At 31.7% G+C, this 13,999-nt stretch overlaps 1 pseudogene; it reads left to right on the forward strand.

The window, feature by feature from the left end:
* The first annotated feature begins 8,553 nt into the window (after window positions 1–8,553).
* On the forward strand, window positions 8,554–8,622 carry LOC136795788 (U4 spliceosomal RNA; annotated as a pseudogene).
* Window positions 8,623–13,999: the final 5,377 nt, after the last annotated feature.

A 13,999-nucleotide genomic window follows, 5' to 3' on the forward strand; every position in this document is an offset into this window, starting at 1 on the left:
GTTGCCAAAATACATAGTGTACCAATCAATCCATGATCGGGCATAAATAAAATACATATATTTACTATTTGCATGACATGACAAAAAAATATTTTTTCCTCTACCTTCTCCTTTTACAATCAATACTCGTCTACACACTAAATACAAATATTTTAATTTTGTTTTTTCCATTATACGATTTTATTTCATTTAATTAACGAATTTATTCTATCTAATTAAATTTCTCAGACCCTCTCAAGTGATTCGCTACCCACGTTCGACCAGTTAAACAAATTAAACGAATTTATCATTTGATAGCAATGTAAAATCCAACCAAAGACATAATTAGTCACTGCAGTAGATCAGTTCACTGAAAAACAAATAAATAAAAAACACAACTAATATATAGATTTAAAAAACGCAACCAAAATTGAGTTAAAAGAAATATTTGCATTTATAAGTAAGTTAAAAGAAATAATTTAATGGATAAATAAGTCAAGATAATGAATAAGTTTAATTTTTTTTTACATGAAATCGCATTAGGGAAATTAAATTTCTCATATAATACACATATGCCATTATTTATTCATTTTATTGTTTTTTCCTTGTTTATTTAAAAAAAAAAAAAAAAAAGAGGAAAATAAAAGTAAGCATGAGTGAGGATTGTTCTTGTAGTAGTTCCGGTAACTATGAAAAGGCATCTCTATAATAAGCTTGTAATGGAGAACGTTCAGTGTTATTATTTTTAACTTGGATTCCCAGTCCACCTCCTGTCTTTAGTTTTTCCGTCTAATTTTGTTGCGAATTTTAGGAATTTCAATTTTTGTTTGTACAAGTATAATCTATTAAACAAAAAATCAATTAGTCCGATATAAATTGCCAATGATATATTCTAATTTAAATACAAAATTGAAAAGCTCAGTCGAAGAACATGATATGTGAAATTTTAAAGAAAATTAAAATGGGAAATGCGCTTGGAACAATATTTCTGAATACTCCTTTCTACAATGTGCTTACATATTTTTCTAAGCTGAAAATTAGCTTACAGCCTCCATAATAGAAATATAAAATCAGATTATATAATTAGGTTTCAAATTGATCTTCAATTATGGACAAAGTTTTAGTTTTTTAATTAAAGCAATTTAGTTTTTTATGTACGTTTGCATAAATTTAGAGAGTACTAGTTGACTATAATTTGTTTCAAACAAGGTTATGAAGTAAAGTAAAGCTTTCTATGAATTAAACAATTAAGTTGACTATTCAAGGATTTGGGTGTTTTGTACACATTTTGAGTTTTTCCTTCACAATTTTGCACATTTGGATTCTTTACTGATCAATAGGCCGGTTTCTTGTTATAATCAATTGTCGATTGAAATTATAATTTTATGTTTGGACTGGGCAGTTTTCGGATAGAGAATGGTAAAGAGCGGATGATAATTGGGCAACCGCCATACTGCCATACTTCAACCCAATATGCCCATTTGCGGGTAAGTTTATGGCTGCCCCAGTGCGGTAGTACATTTTGTTCTTCTAAAATATAAAATATATTTTTCATCTCTGCTACTGGGTACGTCAGATGATAAACATCTACAATTTGATTTATTGGAAATGCTACTTTATACTATCGATTGTACACTTTTTTTATACCATTTTTCCAAATACAAACAGATTTTTACTAAATTCGTTTTATCTATTTAAAATTAAACGTCATCACAATTCCTATTACTTAATAGAATAACTGAAATGTCGAATTTCATAATAGCTCTAAAGTATCTTCACTTTTGTGACATAATTAATCATCTCTCATTTTAAGTAGCAATAATTTATATAAAATATGGCAGAATTTAATAATTAAATAAAGGAGAAATTTTTTTCTCGGATTGAAATTAAGTTTACGGAAATTCAAATATTATTAGGATCGAATCATAAGCATCGGTTTTTTTATCAGGTATTTTTTTGGTCCGCATTACATAACAAAATTAATAATTTATTATTTATTCACCACTATTATAGATAACTTTCTACCATCTTCCTGGCAGTTTATCAATTTATTCCATATAAAATGTGGTTTGTTTGGATTCAAAAACCTTCTATTTCAGGGGTTAAAAAAATACAAATAGTTTAATGTAACGTGTATAACACAAAACAGTTGACAAAGACTAAATGAAGCCTCGACCATATGGCGAAAACAAAAACTTGCAATAGTAACTCATAGCGGGTAGATACGAACAATAGATTCTACTTAGCTTCATCGGAAGTTATTTATGGCTCAGCCTAATAATATGTGGAAGTGATAGCTGAGCGATTCGGGGTCACTTTGTGCTTGGTACTTTTTGTAGGCTGTGTCTAGCCGAGAAGATTAATACGCCAAATATGGCTGCCTCAGCCTGGAGGGACGACTTTTATTTCTGCGGCGGTCCCACGAAATGAAATCTTGACCCCTCCCACCATGGTTGGAATAGAGTGGTACCTCCCCCATATGTCAGAAATGACTAGGAAGGGGATATCATTAAAAAAAGTTTAGAACTTTGCAAGTTCAATTCCAACATATAAAGTCGTAGAATGTGACTAAGAGTTTCGATAATACATAAATAAAATAAATTTATAATATTTTCATGTTTTCAATTTTGTTTTGACAATAGTCAGTTTTTATTTTGGCCTACTTATGTTTAAAATATATATAATTAGGGGTAAAATAGTTATCACATAACATTTTGTAATTATAGATGAGTAGAAATATAATTCTACTCCATGTAGAACCAGATTTTTCAATATCAATGTTGATGCTAATTCAGAAGGTTCTATAGTTTGGTTCCATGTTGCAGAGTTATAAATTAACGAGTCTCAAGAAACTCAAAGAAAAATTAAGAATAGGTTTCTAATTGAACAAGTTAACTTGAAAAAAAAAAATTATTGAAATTTTATATATGTATTCATCATGGGGCAATGATGAAAGCCACCTTACAAAGAAACGATTCATCATAAAACAAACGTAATGCCTGTTTCATAATCCAAAGTGTTATTAATTTAAAATTTTTCACTAAACTATTGTGAAAAGAAAAAAATAATACTCTCTCATGCCACTGATAAATGCGGATTCTATTAAAATGTAGCTACAAGTAGACAAACCAGGATAGTAGCAATATATAACTGGGCTGCCTATCTACGTGACCCTGTACAAGATTTACTGCGCAAAGTACCAGAATGCACCACTAACTGTTCAATTGTTTGTTTAGTGTAGACAACAGACAAGACTATTTGGTAGCGAATAACAATACCAACCCCCTTTAATGGTTTTGTTTATCTAGTTACCTCGGAAATCGATACGACATTAATTAAAAAGTAAATGTTTTCGTTATTGTCTATGCGAAACTATGACAAACGAAAAATATGAGCATAAACAGAAATCCAGAGTTTTTTTTGTAGACTTGAGGCTATCTTCAAATATTTTTCTCGAATCTACTTATTCTTTATTTTTACTGTGCCAGTGGTAGGCAAACTTTTTTTTTTTTTAAATATTTATTTATTGCTATTTACAACTGTACATTATAATACATTTAGTAAATAGAGTTAAATTGGAGTGTTACAGGTGTGTAGAGACACTATCCATTGGTAGCACTCTAATGACATTTTACATTAGCTGGTCTCGTGGCCATCTTCTTTTCAGGTGCCTCGGAGGATTGTCAGGAATGGAAGAGGATGCAAGATTAGAAACTAGGGGGTTCGAGTGGTTAGAGAATTTATAATGGAAGGAGTGATATCTGGTTCGGGCTAGATCGGATACATAGGGAACATTAAGGTCTTTATGTATGATTTTATTTGTGACGAAGTAAGGAGCATTGAGGATTTTACGAAGGATTTTGGATTGTAAGGATTGAGTTCGAGAGGAATTCGAAGGTTTAGTGGAGCCCCAAAGCTCAACTCCTTATGTCCAGATTGGCCTTATTACAGTGGTGTAGATCAGTCTTTTGTAATGTGTTGGAAGTTTAGACCGTTTGTCTAGTAAGTGCTGTAATAGTTGAAATCGTACAGTTTCCTGTCTTTTCAGTCTGGTGTGAGGATTCCAGGTTAATCGTTTGTCCAAATGAAGTCCAAGGTAGCGGATCTGTTCAACAGGGGTAAGAGTAACATCATTAAATGAAACTGTAGGGCAGTCAGTAGGTTTACGACGAAGGGTAAAGGTGATTTGTTGGAATTTATCTCAATCCTCCAATTACTAGCCAATCTTCGAGGGCTGTGATATGGAATTGGAGGTTTTGGGATACAATTAATGGGTTATTATTAACAGCGAGCACACATGTGTCATCGGCATACGTGGTGAGGATAGTGTTAGGATTGGTTGGAATGTCAGCTGTATAGGCGGTGTAGAGGATGAGACCAAGGATACTACCTTGAGGAACTAGGCAAACTTAATTTGCCAATTTCACCATTAAGGCTGTCATGGAAAAGTTATGAAAGCCATATTTTTTTAAAATATAATTGAATCAATAAAAAATAAATCATTAAATTAAACGTATGTATACATATTATATTTTCTCATATATTACCCAATAAATATCATAAGTAAAATATGAAATTCCGTAATAAATATAAATAAAATAATGGGAAATTAAAATAGTAATGCATAGAAGGGTTATTTAAAGTGCTATTCATATTTATTACGAGATCCCATGTTTTTTTATGATATTAATTAGGTAATATAAAAGAAAATGTAACATGTATACTCATTATATATAAAATAACGTCGAAATGAAACATAAAATCCTAGTAAATGCGAACGACATTGGGGTCCTACGAAGTAACTAAGATGACATGGAAAGACACTAATAAAAGAAGATAGTGAAATTAGCTTGCAAGTAAATAAAGATAAAAACAAATTATATGATTGTAAGCCGAAAAATCCTTCCAAACAACATAGTCTGCGTGGATAGCAAACCATTTCTGAAAGTAGATATTTCGGCTTCACAATAACATCAATAAATGACCAACGAACTGAGATATACCAGCGTAATCCAAGCGCGAACAGAGCGTTTTTCTCTCTGAATAATTTTATAAACACTCCACAAGAATACTGAAATCCCTAAAACTCTTTAAAAATCTGAAGGTAAGGGTGTGCAATGCTATGCCAAAGATGCAGTGATGCGAGACCTGGACTCTAAGGTACCTTTGAAATCAGAATAGAGAGATTTGAAAGAAAAGTCTTCCGTAAAATTACAGGAGCAATCTGGGATCAGAGCCTTAACACATAGAGGAGAACTAACAGTGAACTGCTAGCAGAGACAGGTCAATCAATATCTCACGACATGAAGTCAAGGGGGTGTGGGCAGGATATGTGGCTCGAAGCAATCCATCAGGACACATCTACAATGAATTCCAGTATAGTTCACAAGATACCACGTGGGGAGCCAAAAACCAGATGGATAGACAGAATCAACGAAGATAAGAAAGAGCTAAACGCAGCAAACTGGAAAGTAGTTGGCCAAGATAGGCAAGCGTGGAGAAAGCTGGCTTGGGCGGCCAAAGATCTACATGGTCTGTAGTCAACCGAAAAAAAAAATCAGAAAAAAACTTCTTCTAAAACACATTTAATTTTGTATGTTTGAAATAATTAACATCTTGAGATCACAATACAGGACTAGAGAAATAAAACTAAGCAGTTTTCAGTATTTGATTAGCGTATCTCACCAACTATTTTAAATTACATTCTACAAATTTTCTTTCTTATTTTTAAAATAATAAAATATATCGTTTTCTATGAATTCCAAATAGTTCTTCCTCCCTGAGGAGATGTTGAGATGTTCGATAAACTAAGTTTGATAGGATAGTGCATGATGGATTGTGCTCCAGAACTTTGCAAATGAAATCGAATATAATATTTATACGGAATGAAATCTCTCAGAAGTTCAGTCTAATTCATTTTTCATGGACCTTTCACGAAGTCAATTCGATGTTTATGACCGATAATTGAATGGTGCAAATGTAATGAAACTCTGACCTACACCATTCCTCACAACTCTCTAGTACAAAATTAAAGAACCAATCGCTTAGTATACTTTGAACAAATAATTCGTTAAGAGCGAAAGAGGTGATTCTATTCTCATCAAATTAAATTTTCATAAAAAAAAAAAAAAATAATAAAAAATGTTTTATTAAATACTGAGTACATTGTCTTCATACGCTTTTATATAGTTAGATATACCTGTGACTGACTAGTTTTAACATATTAAGCTGATATTTCTAACAAAAAACTTGATAGAACTTACGGTGTCAATATCTCATGATTCAGATTCACTACTTATACTGTCAACGATTTGTACATACTTCTCCAGTTACGTATTTTTCTAATTTATTAGGATGAACGTGTTTGTTTCTTTGTTTGTAACATGCTTCTTAACTTGCTGTCTTAAGGAAAAAGGATGCTCTTATATCAATTTTTGAACAATGAAGTTCCAATTATTAGATTGATCGAAAATTTATATCAAAATTAGTAACACTTTTCATTGATTGAAAAAACTAACCTCGTCTTTGTAAATATATTAATATTCTAGTATTTCAGCCCTGAAAGGAATCATACAATCTATATCGTCAACTCATTAATACATTAATTTCATATGTTAACGGAAAATATTTTAAATAAATTGTCAATAAAATGTAGTCTTGCGGGGAAGCTTTCAGATTTTGCATGAATTATTCGTGAACTTAACTTCCTTTTATAATCCCCTTACAAGGGAGTCAATCCCGATAGCAAGATTGGGGAGGGGTTGGAGGAGAAGTGCGAGGAGGGAATGATAATGAAGGAGTGGATACAAAATTTGGTGGTTTTCTGCCTAAAAACTTTTAAAATTAAAGCACCGTAAGTAGTTTGCCAGCTAATACATAACACATTATCCTTTCTTCGCCAAACAGTCTCGATAGTTATACTGCCCAGGACGCTATGCTCAATCCCTGGAGAATCCCAAACGGATATTGAACCTACAATCATCAGCTCTACGATCAAACAGCCGAACTAAAACTCATATGCTTTCCATTAAAACTTATCGGTTTTCCACTTACAACATTCAACAAATTCCGTTAAAATCATATAGATTTAAAACAATCAAACATGATTTAGTATTGCGGAAGACAGTTGTCCTAGTGGACAAAATTTGAATTATAATATATTTTTATTCGCCAAAAATTGAATTTCAAATGAAAAATATTTTTAAATATATGTTTAAATTTAAAACAAAACAATAAATTTTCTTAACTCAAGTTTTTATTATTTTAAAATAAAATAATTATTAATTATTATAAGTATAAAATTAATTTTTTTATCCCTGATGAACCAAAGGCCGGTTGTTATTGTACTATCGAAATAATTGTACTAAAGTTGATATTAATTTTCTTTCTTTTTTATCTTAATTTTCTCAACATTTAGCGTATGCAGATGATGTAGTTATTGCTGCAAGAATCCGAGCAGCATTAAAAGGAACATTCCAGGAATTCGAAGAAGCAGCATATGAATTGGGCCTTAAGGCGAATGAAAACAAGATGTTGTACATGAAAAGTTCAAGAAAGGATAAGGAAGAGAATAGCAAAGTGACAACCAGTGACCACAGTTTCAGTTCTGTATTGTAACCAGTTTAAGTATTGTACCTAGGAAGGCTGGTTACAGATGACAAAAAATTAGAGTGCGAAATATAGGCCAGGATAACAGCAGCAAATAGATGCTATTTCTTACTGTAGAAAATAGTGAAGTTTAGAGTTCTTTCAAAAAGAATGAGAGTGATTACTTACAAAACCATCGTAAGGCCAGTAGTGATCTATGGGGGAGAAACATGGCACTTGACAAGAAAACCAGAACAGGAGGAAGGTATTGAGAAGGATATAGGGAGGAGTCTCAAAACATGGAATTTGGAGAAGAAGAAGGAATGATGAGCTGATAGATCTGTTCGGGGAACCCATCAACGATGCTAGCAACGAACTAAAGCCACAAGGCTTTAGTTAAAAGAGAAAGAATAAGACGGTTAAGACACGTTAAAGGGTTACCCAAAAAAGATGGTTTATGGCAAACCAGATGGAAAACGAAAAAGAGGACGTCCCTGGGTCAGATGGCTGGACGATGTGGAGGAGGATTTGAAGCTTTTGAAAGTTGACAGATGGAAGAAACCGTAGAGATTGGTTGGCAGTGGTGGAGGAGGCCCGAGTTCTTGTAGGACCGTAGTGACATAATAATAATAATAAAGGTGATATTAATTAGCTTAAGTAGGTTATTATTACTTCAGAACATAAAATACTTCGTAAATTTATTTATTTATCCATTTAAACAGAATTAGCGATGATTTACTTTGATAGGCGTTAATTTGAAAATAATGTCGTTTTCGCCTTTTTTATTATCATATTACTCTTGTACGAACTATGCAACATTACGATGGTACATCACTCCATTTCACATCTTGGTAGGACTATACATTCAAAATGTCGATAGTTACAGTAAAATTGGAAAATTCATAACATCTGAGACGTATATTGTTACGAATATTACGAAAGAAAGCCCAACTTTTCACTTTTCTCAGAAAATTTGCAGGTACAATTAAACTTGCACAGAGGCAATATCGTAACCAATGAAGGTCTACTGAGGTGCGATTACTACTAGATGAAACCGTAGATTTCGATTACTACAACATCTAATTGTCAAACCCTCTAAACTTCCCAGACAAAAACGCACATATACACTATGGTAATGGGACCAATTTGGAAATACGGAATTGAGCTTTGAGGTCCCACCAGACCATCAAATTCCTCCCCTATCTAATCCTTAGAATCCAAAATTCTTGATGTTCCTTATTACGTCACAAATAAACGCATCCATTAAGACTTCAAAATCCCATTGGTTGCAAATTTGGCCCGAAATAGATATACCTCCTTTCATTCCAAAATCCTTATCTACCCAAACCCATTAGTTCTTAATCTCTCTTATTTAGCAATCCCTGATAATGCTCTGAGGTGTCTGAAAATAAGATGGCCTAGGGATCTTCTAATTTAAAGCAATGATTGAAGTATCACCATTGGCTGCCTCTGCCCAAGATTGTTAAGTGTTCTGAAGCACTTACCAAAATTACTTATTTTATAATTTAATATTTGTAAATTTCAATAAATAAATTTTAAAAAAAGGTACAACTTTTTCAATGGTACAACAGTTCCCCCAACTTGATTTATTTGTCCAAATTATTTTCATGAGTGTAAGTGTTTTTTATTTCATCGATGTCTCCGAGACCTGAATCAATTTACTTGTGAAATTCATTTTCACAAAATTCACTTTTTCCTAACTATTTGATGAACTACCAGATTATCCGATTAAGATACTGATAAAGAGTAAAACACATTTCTGCTCTAGATAGAGTTTTCTGAAGCACCTACACATCTAACATACAAGAATGCATCATTTTGGTGAGTCGATCCGACTCTAGAGATATACATCAAATAGGTGGAGAAGAGTGGGCATCCGACTGTTGGGATGATGAACAGCTGTAGCTCCAGCCCAAGTCAGATAAAGAAAAATATTTCCAAGGAGGTGAGTGGAGTGGGGGGAGGGGGTGCACGGTTTTCGCCAGTCATTTGTTTGGCTATCAGTTGCCTCTGGTCGTAATGGAAACTGATCCCCTCATCTCCGCCCGCTGGGCTCCTTGGCACTTTGTCCTCCCTTCACTCCCTTCCAGTTAGTTCTCAACTTCTGTTCAGGGATACTACAAGGCTATTTTCGTTACCGCCTTAGTACTACTCGATCTTCATTATTTAATCGGTAAAGATGTTGACTAGAAAAAAGATTGGCGTTGGATCAATTTACCACTTAGTAATTCCATTAATTAATTTTTTTTACAAAGATAAGGCAATTGATGAAATTAATCAGTATGAAATTAGCTGCTATTATGAATTGTAAACTGATTATATTTATTTAAACTTTATTTATGCAGTATTTGGTTTTAAGGAATATCCCAATACAATAGGCATCGGAAAAGAAGATTTCCTTGAGACCTAATTTGGTAACGTCATTGGTCATGTTACCAATGGGTAAATTATCAAGTCACACAAGTCATTCCGTTGCACTATATTTTACATAATATTAACTTGCATCATTTTTTAGTAAGTACAATTGTAAATTTCAATAAATGAAAAAAAAAATCATTTAAAATTATTTAGAAAAATTTTATTTTCGCTTTGTAATTTAGAGTATATGAGTTTAAAAACTTATTACCTAAGAGCCTATCACATTTTCCTTTGACGTTTGCATGTTCTTATATTGTTTCTTTTTCGGGGAAAAAAAAAATATATTTGTGTTCAAATGGATTGAATAGGGTAAGGGTTACATTAATCTCAGAAAGGGCCTCGGAAAGGGAATGCAGTAGATGAGTGATGAGAGAGAACCCTTTGAAGTATGCGAATATAATGAGATTAAAGGATAAGATAACATATCCTTAGCTAGGTTGTTAGCTTCATCCATCTCTACTCTCTTTTTTACACTTTTCTTAATTAGAAAGCAGAAAAACATATGAATGTTTGGGTTTATTTCCATATATTTAAATTATGAGATATTACAGAAAACTATTTTGTATTTTTATTATTTATTACTATGTAACTAAAAAAAGTATAATTTAGTAAAAAAAACTTAATATGTCTAAAACATAATAATGATAAATATCTGATTGAATAATGATGAAACAAACAAAAAAAAAAAGACAAAAAACTGATATTTATATAATTAATAATTGAACTTATTTTAAAAGTACTGCACATTTTTAACGGGTTAAAAAAATTACTAAACTAGTCTTTTCGGGTCAAAATGGACTGATATTTAATGTATAACTCAATAAAATTTATAATTTAATTCTAAATTTAAAATTAAAATTAAATTTACAGATTCGATACTTAGGACTCCATCTTGACAAGAGACTTACTTGGAATCCACACACAAGACTGAAACGACAAGAAACTGCTCGTAGATTCCAATTCCTACAACACTTACTTGACAAACGCTATAAACTTCCCATTCATTACAAAAAATTAGTATACACTACAATAATCAGACCAATTTGGACATATGGAATTGAGCTCTGGGGTTCCCGCATCTAATCGTTACAATCCAAAATCCTACGTAAAATCCTTGATGCTCCTTATTACGTCACAAATAAACTCATTCATAAAGACCTTAACATCTCATTCGTTGCAGATTTGACCCAAAACAGATATGCGTCTTTTTATTTCAATCTCCTTAACCATCCTAACCCATTAATTCTTAATCTTTCATCCTTAACAATCCCTGATAATCCTCCGAGGCGTCTGAAAAGAAGATGGCCACTGGACCTTCTAGTTTAAATTAATGTTTGAAGTACCACCAATGCGTGGTTCCTTCCCAAGATTTTCAAGTGTATATGAAACATACTACATATTTACCTGTTGTATTATTTTGTACAGTTGTAAATTACAATAAATAAATAATTAAAAAAAAAATTAAATTTTGGTTTCAATATAATTTAATTAACTTACAAACAAAATAAATAACAAAGCATTGTGGTAACTAAAAGTTATAGAAATATTTTTTATTACTACTAGTCGTTTTATATGGTTGTATAAATCTTTTTTTTATGTAGTAAACCGAGCTAATTCTTTCCCTTTAGGAAAACAAAGTGATTTATTGTTGTCTAGGAAATCCATTCCAAGATGGGAATCTTTTGATGTGCTACTAAATGTACCAAAATTGTCACTGTTGAGGAAGAGGAGCTAATATGATTGGATGGGAGGATTCCAAGAGAGCTAAGGACAATAGATGGGCCGTGCACAATCTCCCAGCTCCCTCGATACACGGGGATATTAAACCTGGACCCTGCACTGCCACAAAGGAAACTAGCACGGTTTACTCCACTTTAAACTACTTACACAAGTTCACCGTCAAATTTATAGCATTGAAGCGAAATACTTGTGACAAAGTTACTTCAAACCTTCCTGGCCTATTCTTAAAGCTTCACAAATAAAAGTAATACATCTTCTTCACTAATCTGGCTTAGTTGTTTTGTTTTTTTTATTATGTAATATTTAGAGCTCATTCACACCATATTTACTAATACATAAATTACATGGTAACAAAATAAGGAATAGAAAACCCCCTTAACAAGGTGTAAATTTAACCCATTCATTCCCCCTATTACGAAAACCCTCCATATGAAGTATGAGGACACCAATTTTATTCCCCATCAGGACTTTTAATTGCTCAATAACGGATAAAACTCATAAAATATGAATGTGAATACTCACGATTTCACGATTGTAAAATTATCTACAGCTACACACATATCATTAGTGTGCAGCTGTAGATAATAGATTCAGTTTATGAAAAAAAAAATTCTCAAACAATATGGAATAAAAATAATTCCTTCCGTAGGCCGTCCAAGGTTTATCTTATTTTGTACTATAGTCAAAGGTTACCCCAAGATGATTCTCGAAATTCAATATACTGTCCATCTGTAGGATTTACATAACCCGATATTTTCGGCCCTTTTATTTTATTTGTATAAAGGCTGAGTCAGGGGTCTCATTTTCTGATACCCCGCTTGGTGCGGACACCGGAAGACACCAGAAGACCCCTGCTATATACATATATATATATATATAGTTCAATAATCTTCAACATTATTCAATATACATATTTCATTGTTAACATTTTTTGATTCTTTATGGTTGAAAAATTTTTAGACAATAATTTACGATTTTTAAATATATTTCATTTATAAATTTAATGTCCTCATGCAAGTAGAAATAATAAAACTTTTGATCGTAATTAGTTAAATATTAATTTTAGTTTTTACCGAACGTAAAAAGCTTATGATGAAAATAAAATATATTTATATACATATTATAAAATATATAAGCCTATCGTTGTTAAAGCCCTGATACCTCTTAAGTCTAAAAAACATTATACCATTAAAAAAAATAAATAAATTAATCAATCATTGCAGAGACATTTTGAAAGAATTAAGTAGAAAAAAAAGTGCCCAAGAAGACGATGGTTGTGACGAAATGTTCCTAAAGCGATGGCTTGATTGTTTTTTTTTACAATTTTTAATTATATAAAATCGTTATTGTGTAATATAATTTTGCAGTTACGAGGTATACATACATAATTTCGTTTTTGTGTTCTTTTTATATACTTACCTCTTAAACTGTTTTTGTTGGGGTAAGGGTGTATGTAAACAAAAGCAAGTAGAGATCATACAAATTCAAGAATAAATTCAAATGATTTAATATAAAATTTAAATTTTGTTTAAAGTAATAAAAAAAATACGTGTCAGTAATTTCTAAAGGTGTTTAGGTAATAGTTTCAATTTTATTATTTTTTATGGTAACGTTTTATCCAGTTCATTTTTGTCATAATTTGTCAGTGGAAAGATCTGTTTGATTTTCAATATCCCATTTTATTTGATTTAGGGTACACTATGGTGTTGATACACTACACTATGAATGAATGAAATGTGTTAATTTATTTTTAAAAAATACAAAATATAGTCTGTGGAAACATGTATAGAATTTAAACTAAAACACATAAATGAAAAAACTTTTAAAACACAGTAATTATATGTTTCAATGCTTTCAATAAGTTAATAATTTAAGACAACAATGTGGTATTTATATTAAAAGAAACAAAACATTATCAAGCTTGTAACAAACTATTGTATTGAATTGATCCCTCACATGTTAACCAACTGAGCTCTTTCCAGTGTAGCCCGTCGTACATAGTAGCTAAGAGCTCTCCAATTATAGCCTTTTAATAAACTCAGTAATTGTTCTAGAGAGCAAGTTCGGTCCTCAAAATATTTTATTCTAAATTTAATAATCCTTTTACTGGAAGAGTCTTATGGAATTAAAAGGATTTAGTGAATGACATACATTCTTCCTTATTAAAAAACAATAGTTTATTTCATATCATCAGCAACGTTTCGGGAGATTTCCCCCATCTTCAGGCTGCTAAAAAACAAATTCAACAAAACCA

The sequence above is a fragment of the Halyomorpha halys genome, unplaced genomic scaffold (assembly GCF_000696795.3).
Source record: "Halyomorpha halys isolate HHAL.00 unplaced genomic scaffold, Hhal_1.1 Scaffold429.1, whole genome shotgun sequence".
Classification (NCBI taxonomy): domain Eukaryota; kingdom Metazoa; phylum Arthropoda; class Insecta; order Hemiptera; family Pentatomidae; genus Halyomorpha; species Halyomorpha halys.